The sequence below is a fragment of the Hypanus sabinus genome, chromosome 5, assembly GCF_030144855.1.
Source record: "Hypanus sabinus isolate sHypSab1 chromosome 5, sHypSab1.hap1, whole genome shotgun sequence".
In the NCBI taxonomy this organism is placed as follows: domain Eukaryota; kingdom Metazoa; phylum Chordata; class Chondrichthyes; order Myliobatiformes; family Dasyatidae; genus Hypanus; species Hypanus sabinus.
The window spans coordinates 46,759,381-46,776,685 of record NC_082710.1 but is presented as its reverse complement, the minus strand read 5'-3'; the positions used below and the strand labels follow the sequence as shown (position 1 = coordinate 46,776,685).

Sequence of the window (17,305 nt, the reverse complement as noted above, 5' to 3'; positions counted from 1 at the left end):
GCAAATTGTGCATCAAGTTCCTCTAAGAGAAACAATTTTTCGTAATAATAGATAAATGAAACAAAACTCCCTGCTTTAAATCTGGAAATAATTATGTAAAGATTAAAAATGTCAAAGACTACCATTGCCCATGAACGTGTGGGCTGAATTTAACTATTTCTTGGCTGCTGTGCTTCAGTTATTTGCAGCAGTGCCGTTGTGTTTTGTTTTTGTTTTGTGATCATATTGCGATGGCAGAGAATGGAGTCAAAAACAGAGCAATTAGTCTCTGCATCCAAGCCAGGTTCACCTGCAGAACATCAGTGGTAAGCCAATGGTGTTGATGCCAAAAGAAAAGCTGCTGTTTTTAGCCTTGCAGGGTGCTCTCCATGTTCTTTGCCCATATCATGTTCTTCAACCAGTAAACAAAGCAGGTCAAAATTAGTTCCCTCTGTGCTATTGGACAGAATTAAAAAATACATAACAATTGAAAGGAGATCAAAAAGAGGCAATTTCTGGACCTTTCATTAAAACAGAAGCTTAAGAAGTTCTGCTGCTTTTGGAGAAATAATATGCAGAGAAAGGTTATGAATCTATTTCACACATAATTGGTCTTGCCACTCCGTCTGTCATGATTTAAATATAAATGGACCCCAGTGCTCCCCAGTGGGGCAGTGTGGAGGTGATGAGGAATAGTGTGTGGCCGGGGGGGTGGGGGGGGGCGGGGAGGGAACTATCGGCCACGATTCCTATCTATTTAGTGTTCCCTGCATAAAGAAACAGCCATCAGACCAGGTCAGATTCACTCTTCAGAGATACTCACACACACATCCTCCATTCCATCAAAGTTGACACATGCGGAATGACCCATTAAGGCAAAACGTCTGATGAATATTGAGCTGCACCCCGGCACGGGCTACCAATCAAGAAAATCCAGGAAAGCATGTTGTATTAGAGGTTGTGTGGTTAAACCAAGGGACTGGTATCCAGAAGCCTTGGCCATGGATCCAGAGAGATGAGTTTACATCCCACCATATTAATTAAATAGATCTGGTAATAACTGGTCCAATAAATCTGGTGGTGTCAATAATAGGAATGTTTACACTGCTTAGAAATGTAAAACTGCTGACTATCTCCACAGCTGAATTCACTAACATAGACTCCCCTGCCCTCTCAGTACATTGTATACAAAGCTGAGCAGGGAATTAAACACCTTCTCAAAAATCACTCAAGCCAGGAGCTTTCTTCAGAGTTTTAAATGAGAAAACTTTGTGAAGCTGCTGAAAGTAAAGTAAAACATGTATTAGACTCAATAGGTGGTAAGAGTGGGCTCCTTCATCTCTGCCCCTCTGACCCTCAACACAGGAGCTCCTCAGGGCTGTGTCCTAAGCCCCCTCCTTTACTCTCTGTATACCCATGACCGTGTTGCCACCCACAGCTCCAATCTGCTAATTAAATTTACAGATGATACTACATTGATTGGCCTTATCTCAAATAATAAGGAGGCAACCTACAGAGAAGAAGTCATCACCCTGAAACGGTGGTGTCAAGAAAGCAACCTTTCTCTCAATGTCACAAAAACAAAGGAGCTGGTTGTGGGCTACAGGAGGAACAGAGAGAGACTCACCCCTATTGACATCAGTGGATCTGGGGTTTAGGGGAGGAACAGCTTCCTCTGTACACACATCACCAATAATTTCACGTATGTACCAGCAGTGTGGTGAGAAAAGTACAACAGTGCCGCTTTCACCTCAGACAGGTAAAGAAGTTTGGCATGAGACTTCCTACAGGGGCACAATTGAGAACATCCTGACTGGCTGTATCACTGCCTGGTATGGGAGTTGTACTTGTCACTGTGGTTCAGATATGGCCCAAGTGCAGAGTGAGAGACACTGAAGCAGATCGATAGTTCACAAAACCTTAATACCAACAGTGTTCAAGGGAAAATAAAACAATAAATGCTAGGCCAAACAGGGCTGTTAACTAAAACTCTCAAACGGGAAGCGAAGCCTACACTGCGGCTAAAAAGAACATCTAATTATTAAACCAATAGCGCGAGTTTTCTGAGTCATTTGCCTCCACAGTCCAATTTCTCAGGCAAGTCCGACGCAAAACAAAAGCGAAGCGTTGCTGTGCTCTGTCCAAGTCTCGACCAGCACTATGATGACAAGTATGGGGTTAAATACTATCACGATTAAATAATAATTAGCTGACATGTGCAAATTCACAAACGCGATTGCTGAATCTACTGCGCTGCCGAATCCGTGGTTGTGACAGGGCCCCCCTCTCTAGGCTCAGCCCCCGCGGTGCCACAGACCCGTGTCCACTGGAAGTCCCAGATCAGCGACTTGTCCAAGATGTCCTTCGCTGGGATCCAAGTACATTCTTTTGGGCCGTACCCTTCCCAGTCCACAAGGTACTGGACCTTACCACATACCCAGCAAGATGCCAGGAGGAGCCGCACAGTATAGACAAGGGAACCATCTAACAAGCAGGTAGGAGGGGGAGATGGGGTGACTGGGGCCAGGGGAGAGGTAGTAACCAGTTTGAGCTGGGAAACATGGAATACTGGGTGGATCTTCAGTGATGCTGGCAGACGCAATCTATAGGACACCTTGTTGACAGCCTTTTCCACTACAAACGGTCCCATGTAGCACGGGGCCAATTTCCGGTTTTCGACTTTCAGGGGAAGATTCCTTGATGCCAACCAGACCTCCTCTCCTGGCTTGATTGGCCTTACCTGTCGACGGAGCCGGTCAGCCACCGAGAATGCTGTTTCCGAGTGCGCAGCAGAGAAGCCCCAGCTGGTCTCCAGGTGCGCTGGTAGCGCTGGATCATCTGTTCAGCAGCAGGAACTCCTGCATCAATCTCCTGATCAGGGATCCCTTCTGGCATTCAAAGGGAGGAGGACAACATGAGGTTATTGTGGGCAACCTCTGTCCAAACCAATTGGGAGCTCCAGGACGTGGGGTTGGAAGAAGCAAGACAACACAGGGCTGTTTCCAACCCCTGGTTCACTCTCTCAGTCTGGCCATTAGATTGGGGGTGGAAACCAGACGAGAGGCTGGCTGCAGCTCCTACAAGAGAGCAGAAAGCCTTCCAAAAGCGGGAAGTGAACTGTGGTGCACGACCAGACATGAGGAAAGCCATGGAGCCTGAACACATGTTGAACCGTGAGTGTTGCAGTCTCACGAGCCGATGGGAGCTTGGGGAGGGCAATGAAGTGGGCAGCCTTGGAAAATAGATCCACAACGACCAAAATGGTGGTGTCTCCATTAGACGGGGCAGATCAGTGATGAAATCTACTGAGAGGTAGGGCACAGGCAGGGGACATAACAGACCCTTAGGACGCTGCCGTGTTGTCTTGTTCCGAGCACAGGTGGGATACAAAGTCGTGGACACCCTGGGACATAGATGGCCACCAAAATTGTCTCTTTATAAACTCCTGAGTCCGTTGAATTCCCAGATGTCCAGGCAGATGGGAGGAGTGACCCCATTTCAACACTTTGGAACATACCACAGCAGGGACAAATGGCCGGTTGGGAGGTCCCACAATCCGGGCCTGGATCTGATTGTTGGGAGGCCCTCACCTCTGCCTCTATTCCCCAGGTCACTGGAGCGCAATACACGAGCGAGGAAGAATGGGCTCTGGATCGGCATTGTCCTCAGATCTGTCGAACTGCCGGGAGAGAGTCAGCCTTTGTATTATTGCTGCTGGGACGATAAGTGGGGATGAATTTGAACTGAGTGAAGAAGAGAGCCCACTGGGCTTGATGAGAGTTGAATCTCTTAGCATCCTGAATATAGGAGAGGTTCTTGTGATCTGTCCAGACCAAGAATGGATGCTCTGCCCCCTCCAGCCAGTGTCGCCATTCCTCCAGGGCCTCCTTGACAGCCAGAAGCTCACAGTTCCCAGCGTCATAATTCCTCTTGGCTGGAGTCAAGCGATGGGAAAGAAAGGCTCAAGGGTGCAGCCAGTGCAGACTGCTTAATTCACATTGACTCAATTGTATTTCTACGCTACATTGACTGTTCTGTTTTATATTTACTGTAGATACTATTTATTACAAATGACTATATTCTGCACATTGCTCATTCAGATGGAGACGTAACATAAAGATTTTTACTACTCACATACATGAAGGATGTAAAAAATAAGCTCAATTCAATTCAATACAGAATCGCCATGCACCTGAATATACTAATACTATTGATTATTCTCACGAGGTCATTCACATGCAACATTCTATAGCTATGCCGTGGACTGCAGCGAACTTGTGTCGCAATGATAGCTTAATCGTGATGAACAATAAACATAATACTTCTTTCAAAGTACATCTATTAAATGTTCACCAATGTTAAGAAAACTTAAGACTTACGGATATTGCTGTTTCAAGGGCAAGTGGATGAAGGTGGCTGTGATTGCTCTACGTTGAAATCCAAATTAACGAACGGTCTCGGCCCAAAACGTCGACAGTGCTTCTCCTTATAAATGCTGCCTGGCCTGCTGTGTTCCACCAGCATTTTGTGTTTGTTGTTTGTAATCATTTCACCAACTCTTTTGCAAAAGAAGGACTTTCTCAGAGACTGGCCTTGAAAGCAGTCTTACTGCATAGACTTTAACCATTCTTGCTTCAGAAATGTCATCCTTGACATACTTACTCGTGGTAGTGTCTGACGAGCAGACCAGTGACATGGTGGTCACCAGGAATAACGAATGAATGAGTTACCTCTGAAGTGCGTTGTGCTTTCTCAATATGTCCTCCAACTCAGAATAGGCTCTTGGAGTCAAGAAAGGGACTAAGTTCACTCTGCTAACTTCGTATTGGAAGCACTTCCATTTCCTTGGTATAAGTCTGTCTTTGAACAACAAGAACGATTCTAACCTCTGCCCGCTTCGGTTGCACTGCACCGAGATCTTGTTTATAGATGTGCCAACTACTGCACAGGCTGTTGCTGGCTACTGCTACAATCTTCATGTTCATATAGGCGCTACTCTCACGGGGTTTGAAGTGACTTGGGTGCCCATTCTTCAGGACAGCAGTCTTAAATGTGCTGATGATGGGCCGGTGAGCATCAATGAGGCAGACTTCACCCACTATAACCCAACCCAGGTCCAGTCGCTGGGCATATGTTGCATCATGCCGACTATTGTACTGTTCACATACCTTATGTGCACAGATGATGCCAAGCACCAGGGGAATCTCCGCAGAGGTGTCAAGTGGGGTAATCCTGTCCTCAAGGTGTGGATGACCATGTGCAATTTCAGGAGTTGGAATTTCATCCTTGGTGGTGGGAATATGGTTGGACTTAATGAGTGTTAGTAACGGTAAGCATACCTTCCCTCCTATTGACTCTGTAACAAATCCATTGGCTTGGCTTCCGGCAACTTCTGTTGTTCTAGGATATGTCCTTAGAGTGTATGGGGAAAGAGCTACATCTGACGGATGCTCAGCTGACTCCCACCATTCTCTGCTGTAGTAGTGCTGAAACCAGTAGCCCAAGGCGCTGGCCTTGAATTTACAACTGCATTTGACTCTAATCCTTCTGAGGTGTCAATGGGTTCTTGGGTCAGTCCCCTGGAGACCACTGGTGCTTGCTGTATATTCAGCAATAAAATGTTACTGCTTCTCCAGTTCTCCTTGCTACTCTCCCCAGATTCTTCACCACTCTCTGGATGACTGTCTTGTCCACCCTTGAACTGACTCTGCCTCTGGTCTTCTCTGGCCAGTCCCAGCATCTCACTCAAACTATTGTCCAATGGTGCAGCGAGTGAGGGCTGTGCAGTTAGTTCTGTGGTAGCTTCTGGGCCACTGATACACTCGGAGCTCCATTCAGCCCCTTTGTGCTCCTATTAATTGGTGAACACCCATGTGGTTCTGAATTGGGTGATCTTGGGATCTTCTCAGTTTCTACATTAAATAAGGATTCAGCTCTGCATCTGAAGCAGAGGATGCGAGTTCAAGAGGAGGACTGGGTAAAAATTACTGCCAAGCATGACAGGAAGCTGGTTCTTACCATTCCTGCCTCTTCGATTTCATCGTCTGTTGAACAACCATGTTATAGTAGAGGGCTTACACCGACAGTCGTTCTTCAGTCACCTTCCCAGAGAGACAGCCACCACTGTCTATCTCAGCTGCAGCCTCACACACTTTTGCCTCTGCTAAGGCAGCCGCAGCTTCAAGCTCTTCTTTGAGTGCTCTCAATGTAGCTTGTACAGGAGCTTTCTTCACGTCTGTGTGTGCTTTTTGAATTCGCATTTCAGCACGATGCTTCGCGTACACTGCTCTCATGTGCCACTCCAGCTCTGGCACAGGCTCGTGCACCAGCTCTGCTAAGCCTGGTTTTGTTTGAGCGTCGCAAGGACGTGATCAGTGCACCACATTCTGACCTGACTTCCAGGGCAGATTGTTGCGCTGGGGTCGAAAACCTGATTGCATACAGCATCCAGATGTGTCTCTAGTTGACGGTGGTGCCTTTGGAGGCAAGTTATTTATTCACTCTACTGCCCGCACAGTACATTGTGTACAAAGCTGGACAGGGAGTTAAGCACATTCTCAAAAATCACTCAAGCCAGAAGCTTTCTTCAGGAAATTAATGAGAAAACTTTGTGAATCTGCAGAAAGTTAAGTAAAACATGTATTAGATTCAATACAGAATCGCTGTGCACCTGAATTAAATAATAATATTGATTATTCTCATGGTCAGTGTTAAACAAGATCATGCACACTTGCAACATTCTATAGCAATGCTGCGGACTAGAGTGAACTTGTGGAACAATGATAGCTTAATAGTGATGAACGATAAACATAATACTTTCAAAGTACATCTACTAAGTATTTGCCAATATTAAGAAAGCTTAAGAGTCACAGATATTGCTGTTTAAGGGCATATTAAGAGTGGATGGAGGTGGATCTCTTTCTACTATGTTTGCTCCAAGTCTAAATCCAAATTAACCCATGCAGGAAATCATGTAAAAAGCAGCTTATGAACAGGAAGTCATGTTTGCACAAGGTGAACTGCATACAAAAGGAACAGCGGTCCAGAGGCTGAACATAGACAGATTCAGATTCATCTGAACGTACAGTTTATTTGGCATTTGCATGAACAAGAATGCAGTGAGGCATCCCACATCCCACTACACATTCACATGTCACTACACATTCCAGTAGCAGAAGTGTATACTCTAATATCCACAAGCAGCAACAACACAAAACAAGTCGTTTTCCCACTCACCTATGTCCTCGTGCACACACAGACAGGCCCCGGACTCTCAGTCTTGTAGACGTTGGGCCTTCAACATCCAGTCTCTGGCCCAGACTTGCAGACTTGACCTTCGGGCCTCTTAACTCCAGACTTGCTGACTTTGGTCTGCGACCTTTGGGTTTTCTACCTTCAGACACATTTGTCGCTGGGCTTCGACTTTCGACTTTGCCCTCTGGACTTTGCTGACCTCTAAGTATCGACGAGCACGTGTTCACCCTCCTTCCCCTTCTGAGGTCACTAATCAGTTCTTGACTTTGACTGACATTGAACATGAAGTTATTGTTGAGGTGCCGCTCAACCAGGTGTCCCACCTTGTTCTTGTACACTCACTCATCCCCTCCTGTGATCCGTTGGACAACAGTGGCATCATCAATGAGTGCCAAAGTTCTAATTTCAAAGTACATTTATTATCAAAGTTCATATATGTCACCATTTACAACTTTGAGATTCATTTTCTTGTGGGCATTCTCAGTAAATCCAAGAACCATAATAGAACCGATGAAAGACAGCACCCAGCAGGACGGACAAACAACCAATGTGCAAAAGACAACAAACTGCGCAAATCCAAAAGGGAAAAAGAACTACCAATGATAAATAAATATATAATAAATATCAAAATGTGAGATGAAGGGTCCTTGAAGGTCCATAGGTTGAGGGAACAGTTCAGTGATGGGACAAGAGAAATTCCCACTGGTTCAAGAGCCTGAAGGTGGACAGGTAATAACTGTTCCTGAACCTGGTGGCGTGAGTCCTGAGACTCCTGTACCTTCTTCCTGATGGCAACAGTGAGAAGAGAGCATGACCTGAGTGGTGGGTGTAATGTATGGATCTATTTCTTTTAGAGGAATAGCACTGTGTATGCGCTGTTGCCTGTGCACAGACAACAATTGGTGACAAATATGAACCTGAATGTCAGAAAATATCACAAACTACACCAACAGTTGTGGGACAAAACAGCTAGTGTTAAACAGCACGAGAAAGCCAAAGGAACACGTGAGTAACAGTGAAAGACTGAATTTAAATTGAAAATAACGTGGGAATGTCTTCAGTCAGGGAATCTGATGAATTTGATAGCACTAATGAAGGCTGGGAGTTATATATTGAGAGGGTGAATCAGTATTGTAAAATGAACAACATGGAGAAGTAAAAGAAAGCCCCTATACTTCTTAGCTTAATGGGCCCAGGAATGTACAGTCTCTGACACAACCTAGTAATCCCTGAAAAGCCAGCAAGTGAGATATTCCACGAAATTGTTACAATTTTACAAAATCACTTGAGCCCTAACCCACTGGCAACAGCTGAGAGATACAGATTTTACAAAAGGAACCAATTAAAAGATGAAAGCCTTTCTGAATACATCACAGAACTGTGCAAACTTTTCCAGTACTGTGTCTTTAGAGACGGACTCTCTGATGCATTAAGGGACAGGTTTGTAGGTGGTAATGCATAGTCAGAGCACTAAAAAGAGGCCTAAGCTTAGAGTGGACATTGACCATTGCAATATCATTAGAGACTGCAGCAAAGGATGCAGCAAAACTATAGAAAAGAAGGTTAGAATGTGAAATGCACAAAATGTCCCTGAATAGTGCAAAAAGCCAAGGATGTTATCAACGTGACAAATCCTTTCATGATGCAAATGACCGCTGGTTCAAAGAAAAAGTCTGCAGAAAGTCTCACAGGCCAGCTCTCACAGACAGAGTGAGCAAGGCAGACAAAAAGCACAACCAAGTGAAGTCTCAAACACAAAGCTACTGCAGAAAGTTACCAAAAGTTACCAGACAGGTATATGTAGTTCACCACATACCCTGCCACAAGTAAAAGACATTTTTGCACCTTTGGCAGTCGGGGAGAGGTTTTCAAAGATTGATTTGTCACAAGCCTATCTGCAAATGTAGATTGAGGAGTCAAGCAGGAAATTCCTCACAATCAACACTCACAAGGGTCTGTTCCAGTATAATTGTCTGGTCTTCGACGTGGCATCAGCTCCAGCAGTTTGGCAAAGAGCAATGGACCAAGTGCTCCAAGATATCCCAGAACACAAGGTTACCTTGATGACATCATCATGGCTGGCAAAAATGATGAAGGGCACCTCCAGAACTTTGGTAAACTGCTTACCAGTCTGAGTGAGTATGGTCTGCGCACAAAGAGAGAGAGAAATGGGAGGTTTTCAAAAACATTGCTACAGTGCTACACCCATTGAATGCACTGTTACAGACAGGAGCAAAGTGGGAGTGGTCAGAAAGATGTGAAAAAGCATTCAAGGAAACAGAGACTAATAAAATCCAATGAACTGTGCACCCATTATGACCCTTCCCTGCCCATCAGACTAGCATGTGATGCGTCCCCTTATGGCATTGGGGCCATGTTGTCACACGTTATGAAAGATGGATCTGAACACTCGATTGTGTTTGCTTCAAGTTCACTGATGAGTGCAGAGTGCAACTACACACAGATCGACCGAGAAGCCCTTAGTCTAGTATGGGGAGTAAAGAAGTTCAGGTCGTGATGCAACCAGTCAATATACTCTCCACCACACATCTATAGAAGTTTAGATGACATGCCAAATCTTCTCAAACTCCAAAAGAAGTAGAGGTGCTACCTTGTTTTCTTTGTAATTGCACTTACGTGCTGGGTTCAGGACAGGTCCTCGGAAATGATAACACCGAGAAATTTAAAGTTGCTAGCTCTCTCCACCTCTGATCCTCCGATGAAGACTGGCCCATGGACCTCCGGTTTACTCCTCCTGAAGTCAATAATCTGCTCCTTGGTCTTGCTGACGTTGAGGGACAGGTTGCTGTTGTGGCACCACTCAGCCTGATCTTCAATCCTATATGCTGATTCGTCACTGCCTTTGATTCGGCCAGTAACAGTGGTGACATCAGCAAACTTTAATATGACATTGAAGCAGTGCTTAGCTGGACAGTCATAAGTGTAAAATGAGTAGAGACTGCAGCTAAGCACACAGCCTTGTGGTGCACCTGTGCTGATGGAGATTGTGGAGGAGGTGTTGTTGCCAATCTGTACTGCATCCAATTTGTATATGGCATTGGAGCTACGCTTAGCCACACAGTCATGTGTATGTAGAGAGTAGAGATAACATCAACCTTAACCTGTCGTATCCTGTGAGTGTACGAATGAATAAATATTTACATATTTGTTTTGTTTATAGACTGCCTCTAAATAACAGGGTGATATATTATTGAAGCAATGCAAAACCCTTTGCTAAGGATGGTTAAGGATCTTATAATGGACATGTCTATGATGGTGTAAGGGTTTCATATGGTAGATTTATACTCTATTAGTCAAAGCATTGATTTCAAGAGTCAGAAATTTATGTTGCATCTTTATAAAACCCTGGTTCAGTCACATCTTGAGTATTTCCACTCACCTCATTACAGGAAGGATGTGGAAGCTTTGGAGTAGGTGCAGAAGAGGTTTACAAGGATGCTGATGGGTTTATGCTATTAGGAGTGTTTTGTCCCACCTGTGTTGTTTTCTCTGGAGCAACAATGGCTGACGGGACATGTGATAGAGATTTATAAGATTATGAGAGCATAAATAGAGTAGACAGTTGTTTTCTTTCATCTGGGATGGAAATGACTAATATCAGAGAGCATGTGTTTAAATTGAGAAGGGGTACGTTCAAAGGAGATTCCTCGGCAAGATTAATTTCAAAAGCAAATTGGATGAAATCTCATTCAAGCCATAGGTCATGTCAACAGTAAATGGCATGCAGTGCAGCAAGTAGTGGCACTACCTCACCCCTCCAATGACTTGGTTTCAATCCAGGCCTCTGCGCTCTCTGCAGGGAGTTTGCAAGTTCTTCTTGTTATGTTTTGTAACTTTGAAACATTAAACTAATTCGAAGGAAAATACTGGGATCCAGGAATGCAGGTCTGACAATGTCTTTTCTTTCAGCAAGCATATAGTCGTGTGATGACGTGTGCAATTAACGTATTTTTACATATAAACTGGAATTAAATACTTAAATAAACAAAAATGCTTAATCAAGCAATAGATAAACAAGATTACTCAAATATAACTGAATTATTAAATACACATCACTCGTGACTCTGCAGACTATCCCAGAAGCACCAGTTTCCTCCCAGGTCCCGGAGAAATGCTGGCAGGCAGTTTGATAGACTGCTATAAATGACCCCGTGTGTCAGTGTATTGTGAGAGAATCGGAGGAGTCGATGAGCATGTGAGAAATCGGGGGTTGTAGGAAGTGAGGAATTCTCCCAAAGTCACATATAGGCTCACAGTGGAGGGGTATAGACACTGTAGCATAGAAGTTAACAACGATTTACAGCGCCAACTGTAAGATCGGGATTCAACTTCCGCCGCTGCGTGTAAGGAGTTAGTAAGTTTTCCTCACGAAGCTCTAGGTTCCCTCCGGGTGCTCCGGTTTCCAGGCACATTCCAAAGGCGTGTAGTTAGGGTGGGTGAGTTGTGGGCACTCTATGTTGGCACCAGAAGTGTGGTGACACTTCAGGGCTGCCTGGCTGAATACTCGCTGATTTGATTTGCTGTAAATGACACATTTCACAGCCCGTTTTAACATACACATGACAAATAAAGCTAATCTTTAATCATTATAAATAAATACAGGAATAGGATAACATTTCGTTTCCTTCAAAATCTGTAGGAACGGGAACTCTTTTTAACATCCTTTCGCTGTCCCAGTTGGAGCGAGCTAACTCAGCACAGAGCAGAGTTGTAACTTGAACCTTCATGGCCTGTGTGTGTAAATAACATACCAGTCAGTAGACTTAGTCATTAGGCTTTACTCTGTCTTTGCCAGATTCCAAGACACATGTCTGGAAGTGATTGCTCAACCTCTAGTCTGGTGCTTTCCATCTCTGTCCCATCTTGCAGCTCTTTACTTCTGCCATCTCCCTAGCCCTTCCCATTAGCACTCTCTCTCTCTCTCTCTCTCTCTCCCTCTCCTCTCTCTCTCTCTCTCTCTCTCTCTCTCTCTCTCTCTCTCTCTCTCTCTCTCTCTCTCTCTCTCTCTCTCTCTCTCTCTCTCCCTGCCCCCCCCCCATCATGTTTACATTTCCTAGAGTAACATTGAAGGAATGCACTCTGTAGTCATACTGATTCTTGACAAAGCAGCATTATTGTAATCCAGTCTTGTCAAAAACAAATGCAACTGAAGTATTGCAACAAGTATCAGGGGAATACTTTGATCTCTGACATAGTGTAAGAGCCAGCACCTCTGTGGAGGATGGTTTATTCCTGGAAACAACATCTCCTGACACAAAGATTATAATTCTCAAGTGCATGTGGTCCCAATCATGTATTCTGTATCCAAATAACTCCTGGCACATTCCATCTAAGTACTCACTATACTTTCTGCAAACTGCTCTCTCATTTCTGGCCCTGCCCTGGTACCTTATGTTGACACACTCTTTCTTGGAACCAAACACCAGTTCATTCAGTACAGAAAGTGCTTTAGCTGTCAGCTGCACCAGGAAAATAATAAGGTCATATGAACGCAAACAGGTGTAAAATGAAGAATGCAATTTTCTTTGCCATTTCAGTAGAATGAAAGATAATGTTTAACCTCACAGGCAAATAAAAGCACTTTGAAAGGAAGCTTTTCTAAACAGGGAAGTGAAGAGTTTTTTGTGTGCAGCTGCAGGCATGACAAGTCCGGTAGCATTTTCACTAAAGAGCTAGATTAATTAGTTGATGCATTCCTTATTTGCATTTCTAATAATACATTTGCTTTTGGAAAATATTTTCCTTTAAAGTGCATGCAAATGCATGTTAAATTTGCATGTGTGTGTTCACTGCTCTGTTATTGAGGCAAGGAAGGGGATTCACCCAGCAAATTCAGCTGTGAATGGGCAACCCCTGTTCCTCTCATGTAAAATCTGAAGCAACCTGGATATTTGTTCAACCGGGAAGAAAGTCCTTGTGGGATATGTATTGTGTTTGTATCATTTGTGGCATTTTAAAATATTCTACTTTCTGTTTAGACTATCGGTGTAACTGGTTCATTGTTAATCACTAGCCACTTCAAGTAGGTAACCTACAATAGTGCCTGACTCAACAAACACATTTTGAATTTTCAAGAAGTTTTTGCACAACTTGTACTGAAATAACTGGCTGTGAGCTAAATCCAATTTCTAGAGCTAACTGGGAGCTGCTTTAATCAGTTGGGGGCCTCTAATCCAGAAAGGATGATCACAACACCCATTAATAGATCAATCTCTATACTTGATTTATTTAATATTATCATATGCCCTGCCTATTACGCAACTGGGCATTTGGAATTTATCCCGTCTGGTGGTGAAACTGTGTCACTTCTTTTACAGACAAAAAAATTAATCCTCCAAACAAAGTTATCGAGCAAGAAAGGTGCAGGCACCTTTTATTCCCCCTGAAACAATTAAAACTGTGTCCCCTGAATCCACTAGAGATAACATTGGTCTTGCAGGTTCTGTTTGTGAAGGATTAAAAAAAAACAAAAGCAACTGCAGCATTAAAAGCTTTAAGTGAACAGCATTTTAAATTCAGAGTAACACGCACAGTGCTGGAGGAACCTGGCAGGTTAGGCAGCGCCAACAAAAAGGATTAAACAGCTGATGTTTTGAGCCAAGACCCTTTATCAAGACTGGAAAGGAAGGAGGAAGAAGCCCATGAAAAGAAAAAGAGCCACAGGGCCCAACAGCAGTGAGAAAGGCGTTGGTCAGGAGGCAGAGGCAACCGAGATCGGAGCTGGAACCATTTTTAATTCCAAAGTGTCTAGTGTTGTCATCTGACTGAGCTTCTGTAATGAATGATAGCAGCAATTAGTTAAGCTTCTCATTTTTCTCAGGCAATCCCTCTGCACCAAGGATGATTTGCTTCCATCCCCATTCTGTATAATCTGATGAGGCCCAAATGAGCCTGCAGACTCCACCAAAGACCAGGCAAGTGTTCAGCAGTTTGGGGAATGGAGGTATCCTTCCATTACAGTAGATATAATCAGTTCCTATGTGTTCTCATTGAATTGATCTGAGGTTGGCAAGGCCTCCCCGAAGGTACTGGGCATGCGATTATTCAAAGTAGAGAAGGCCATTACGTCAACATTACATATTATACTGCAGCATCATTGGAACAGCTTTACATATCATAAGCTTCTGTGCAAAGCTTGCATTGTTGAGAGTTGTAATCAGTACAACATTTGGATTATGCAAATCTCATCCAAAAATAAAAGAAGTGATGATGTTCCCTCAGCTCTATTGAAGTATTCAATTGTACCTTCAACATCATGAAAAACGATGTAGCCTATTCCACAAGTCACCAGCTCTCTCACCCCTCCACCGGCCCCAGATCTTCAAACTATTTTTCCAACATTCAATACTGGACGTGAGCAAGTAAATAGCAGTGCAACCGAAGATACCACTTTAAGAACCCCATTATCGAGCCCCAGAAACAACTCTCTCCTGGCAGCTAAATTATATTCTTCCCAGTCTTCATGTCAAATGTCAACCTCATATCTTCGCCATCTCTGGCCATCTGTTTCCACATCTGTAGCATTGTCAGGTTCTGCCCTCCTCCTCTCCGCTCCTGAAATAGCTTCTTTTGGCTTTTCTTACCTTTAAAACTGATTATTCCAACAGAAATCCCACTGGATCTCCATTCTACTATCCTTGTAAACAAGGTCATTCAAAACTCCGCTGCCCATATACTAAGCTGCACCAAGCCATTTACCTCTGTTTTCTGACCGAAATAGGTGTCATTTAAGGAACAAGTTTACGCAAGAGCCTCACCACACCCTATTACTGCAATTCATTTCTATATTCTTGCATCTATGCCCCTTCATTCTTCAAACATCACCTAAGTTATTAGCTCTGTCAACAATGCCAAACCCAACCATTCTACTGGTCTGGGACACAGCTTAAAATCTTTTTTTTTAGGTCATCTACCCAAAATTTTGTTTCACTTGACAGTACTCTTGCACCACTCTTGGGGTATTTTTGTCTTATGAAGATGCTACATTACTTTCAATAATATTGCAGTTATTGTAGCTTGTATTGCAATTATTAAAGATATTAACTTATACTGTAGCTCATTGCACTTATACAGTAAACTAAATTATCCCTCATTATCTTGTTGAGGAAATTTTTTTTTTACTTATGGGCTATAAGACAACAAAGATGTTGCTTCCTGAACATCTTATGAATTTTGGGCTGCTAACCATGAAAATCACCATGAAATTTCCCCATCATGCACCATTTTTTAAAAATCAACTATATTTGTTATCTCAGTTCAGAATTCAAATCAGAATAATTAACGAAGGCATTTTTATTGGTCCACAAATCAAACAGGTCATCAATGACAGGCAATTCAAAGAACTTCTAATGTGACCAGATAAAATCACATTAAAGGCATTCAAGGGTGGTGTTAAAATATTTTTTGGCAATTACAGAGCACCAAACTACATGAAGCTGGTTTATAACAAGCTTCAAACATACAAAACCATGAAGTGCAACATGTCACTAAAGATCCACCTTCTGCGTTCCCATTTAGACTTCTTCCTTGCAAATCTTGGTGCTGTCAGTGCAGAGCATGGCAAAATGTTTCACCAGAACACTGTGATCAAGTGTCAAGCCTCAGACGCTGAGTATAAGTGAAAATCATCAAGAAAACATATTTATCTTAGTTGAACTATTGGAAAGCATCATCGCCATTATATTCACTAAAAAAGACGGCTGTGGTGCAGTGGCATCAGCGTCAGACTTTGAGCCGAGTGGTCCCAGTTAAGAATCCGGCCGGCTCCTTGCACACTTTCCATCCATGCTGGGCTGAGAGTCAAGCTAACAAGTCAGCCTTGTAAAAAACAGATGAATGCTGAAGAAATGCCAAAGTTACCGCCCAATGTGCCACACAGAGTGAACAGGAACATCAAACAATTCAATAAAAGTTATGTTTTTGTTTCTGCAAATTCCTATGCAATACAAGTAGTCTGAAATTATCCTTGTGTTCAGCTTCAAGCAGTCTATCATAAGCGACACTTCCAAAAATATTTGTTGCCCAGTGTTGTAAGAGGATGAAGACAGATTTCGATGTTGTTCCTAAGCAATATACACACACCTGCACTTTGCAAGGTAAGATCATTTGATAATGTCAGTATCAGTGGGGAGCAACCATATACTTTGCTGCTCTTTCTAAAGGACCAGTGAGAATTGCCCTTCTTATTGCTGAACCAAATGAGATCTGCTATCGCAGCATGTGCCAGCTGTCTGTTCTGAAACTTCAGTACGTTTGATACATTGGGATCACATTCCTCCCCACCAGTGAAACTACCTAAATGAGGCTCTACCTCAAAAATTCAACATCAATCATCAAAGATCCTCACCATCCAGGCCATGCTGCCTTCTAACAGTTATTGTTGGACGGAAGCCTGAAGTCCCACACCACCTGGTTCAATAACAGCTACTTCCCTTTGGCCATTTGCTTATTGAAGCAGCCTACAGAACCATAATCACTATGTCAGTATAGAGGCATTATGATTACCACTTTGCACCGCAACAGGCTTTGGGCGTTATGCTTCTAATTGTGTTCTTTCTTGTATATTTTACATATAATCATGTTTATATGCTGTGTATCTGATGTTATGTCCTTGTGATGCTGCTACAACTAAGTTTTTCTTTGCACCTGCGCAGGTGGCGACAAACTTGACTTTGACTTCAATTCACAGGCTGATGTTGATTATTCTTCCCTCCTTTCTTTTCCCTAATAATTTGGTTCAACTCTGCCATGGTAAGCCAGACCTTCGAAGATGGGAAAGCATTAAGGATAAGTCTTAGTTACTTACCTAGCCTGATTGTCTAAAGTGCATCCTCTGTCTGTAAATAGTTGATAATCTTTTGGTGTGGCAAGCATTGACAAATCCTCTTAAAAGAATCACCTTGATATGTGTCAAGTTGATTCCAGTAGCCATTACGCAGACAAGTGACCTTTAGTCCGACACAATGCAACCCATTTGTTCTCCTTATCCTTTATTATATAGCGCTCATTGAATTACAAGGAATTAGGCTGCGTCGTACAAGTCAAGCAACAG

General features: G+C 43.3%; 1 protein-coding gene and 1 long non-coding RNA gene across 2 annotated transcripts in view; one reads left to right on the top strand and one right to left on the bottom strand.

The window, feature by feature from the left end:
- The window catches only part of LOC132393685 (uncharacterized), a 33,307-nt gene extending 27,395 nt beyond the window's left edge, over positions 1-5,912 (bottom strand). The window contains exon 1 of the long non-coding RNA XR_009512036.1: positions 4,359-5,912. This is a non-coding gene — a long non-coding RNA (uncharacterized LOC132393685). The remainder of the gene's footprint in view (positions 1-4,358) is intronic.
- Positions 1-14,869, top strand: part of LOC132394131 (guanine nucleotide-binding protein G(I)/G(S)/G(O) subunit gamma-7-like) — a 323,380-nt gene extending 308,511 nt beyond the window's left edge. The window contains exon 7 of the mRNA XM_059969903.1: positions 14,075-14,869. The gene's annotated coding sequence lies outside the window, so the exon portion shown is untranslated. The remainder of the gene's footprint in view (positions 1-14,074) is intronic.
- The last annotated feature ends 2,436 nt before the right edge of the window (positions 14,870-17,305 follow it).